A 2,468-nucleotide genomic window follows, 5' to 3' on the forward strand; every position below is an offset into this window, starting at 1 on the left:
CAAAATGTCGGGACCTAAGCCACATCTCTGCAGTAGACTCATGAAGCAAGCACTTTCTGACTGACCAGCTACCATCAAGTCTGTTGAAGATAGTCAACTCATGGAGCTAGGGTGTGCTTACAGGTGTGCTCACAGGTGTGCTTAGCTGTCTGGGTGAGGTGGAACTCAAGTCAGCTTTCATATTCAACTCTCTGACATTGATGTAGGTGACCAGAGATTGAGAAGCTTCTGCCCCAGCCAAGCTGGCCAAGCACACGAGGGGATTTATTTATTGTTAATGGATAAAGCCTTTTGTGAACAACATTGTCCTGGCTTCTCTCCTCCACCTCTCTTAACAGTGTCAATGAAAGGAAATGGTAGTGAGCAAGGCTCTGGAAGCAGAGAAGATTGAACCCTTTCTGGAGCTGGAGCCTGTAGGAAAGTTCTGATTTTCCAAGCATCGTGGGCAGTGCTGGGAGTGGTTGGCATAGGTGGCATTTCCTGCAGTCAGCCTCTCTACTAAAGCTAGCACTCAGCCCCCTCACGGCTCAGCAGGAGGTTCCTGGGGCCTTGCACGTGCACCACTGCCTTCTTGTGTGCATGCCACCGTGTTAGGCAGCTAGTTGCACAAGTCACCAAGAGCTGGCCAAGACCTCCTTTGGGCATGCCTGGTCTTTTTGGAGGAGACTCATCTGGATATGTGCGGGCCCATTTTGTCATTGTAGCTCTGCTATTGTCCTAGTGCAGCAAGGGCCTGCTTCTCCCTCCGAGACTGGGAGGTGGGAGCCAAAGACAGTCACATGACTGGCATGGGGGAGAGATCAGCAGCCAGGGCCCAACCCACAGCACCCACCTGAGGTGAGCGAGGCCAGCCCAGAGACGAAAGTCAGGTTCAAGCACGCATCCAGATCATCTGTCATGTTCATGGTGATGGGACAGGCAGCGAGACCCAGAGTACCTTTTTTGGTACCTCACTACCTGGCCTGTAGTGCCTAATCGCCTCACCTAGCCCCTGCCCAGCCCAGGCTGTGCCCCATGCAGGCTTCAGCAGACACCATGCTCTGGGACCTGTCGGGGGCCTCATGCGGAACAGAGGCCATGCAAGGCTGGCCTTTTCCCCTCCATCAGGATATGGAGACATGCAAAAGGATGGAGCTGGTCACGGACCACCCCACAGGTGGAATGTGCTGTCAACCCTGGAAGGGCTAGCCTGGAAGAATGACCATGGGGAAACTTCCCCACTGTGTGCATATGTAGGGAGAAGATCTGTGGGAGATCTGGCAGTGAGTCCGGGGACTGGCAGAGCACATGATTGCAGCCCCAGAGTGTGTTCTCTGCACACTGACCAAACTCCTGCCAAGGTCAGACATGCATATTCCATCTTGTCAACAATGTCGAGCTGCTTCACAGCCAGTGGCTGCTCAAGCTGAGCACAGCTGAGATAAGGAAAGAGTTCTGGCAGATTTAAGGGGTCCCTAGGGTACAATGAGTTAAATGTCACCTGGGTTTCTGATTCATACTTCCAGCAGCCTCCCATCAGGAACCCTCCCAGGCACTTTCTGGGACTCCCCAAGCAGTTTGGAGTGTAAGTCTTCTATTAAATCTATCCTGATTAAGCTCCCCTGATCCTTGAGTACCCACTCTATGCTGGTATCTGACCCTCCTTTTTCTGCCTTGTGGTCACAGCACGCAGCACAGGGAACAACCTGAGCTCTTCTCCTCTGCACTCGCCATGTCTTGGGGTCTTTCCCAGGAGCCCTGCATTTGCCCTGCAAGCACACGTCTCTGTGCTCCCACACTGCCATTCATGTGCAGCAGCTGCCTGCTGGCATTTTCACTCACTCAGGCCCTGTACTGCCCAGCCCAGCCCCTCCCCATCTGTCCCCACCTCCTCTGCTCTCTCTCCAGCCCACCCAGCAGAGCAGCTCAAGATGAGGATGACCCACTGCAGTGCCCACTCTAGGGAGCTAGAGAGCTCTGGATATGCCCGGCAGCCCAGGCACTCTGAAGAGCACAGCAGCTCCTGGGGGGCAGAGAGGTGTGTCAGCCTCCCCATCAGCTCCAGGACTGTGGTCTACTGTGGTCTAGCAGTGGCACAAGGAAATGGAGGCCAATCATTCCACTGATCCCATGTCCAGGAAATCCTTAACCTGGCTGCCTTCAGCCCTTCTGGCCAGCCCCTCTCCCCAGGACAGCATGAGAGTGCAGGCCCCAGGGCTCCTCAGGCAGCTCCAGTGACACAGCAGCCTGCCCTGAATTGACACACATAGCAACAGGTTTTCATTTATTTCTCCACACAAGCACGTGATTGCTCCTTTGCAAGGCATCCTTGCTCTGTGGAGAGCCTTTCCCCAGATCAGTGGATGCATGCTGGCCCAGTCAGCCATTCTTGCACCCCTTCCTTGGGCTCCACGCAGGACCCTGGTCTGGTGGTGCTGCTCTGCAGGGCAAGAGGACTGTGGGGTCCCAGGGTGACTCCACCTCGGCGA

Source organism: Rhea pennata, unplaced genomic scaffold (genome assembly GCF_028389875.1).
Source record: "Rhea pennata isolate bPtePen1 unplaced genomic scaffold, bPtePen1.pri scaffold_32, whole genome shotgun sequence".
Classification (NCBI taxonomy): Eukaryota; Metazoa; Chordata; class Aves; order Rheiformes; family Rheidae; genus Rhea; species Rhea pennata.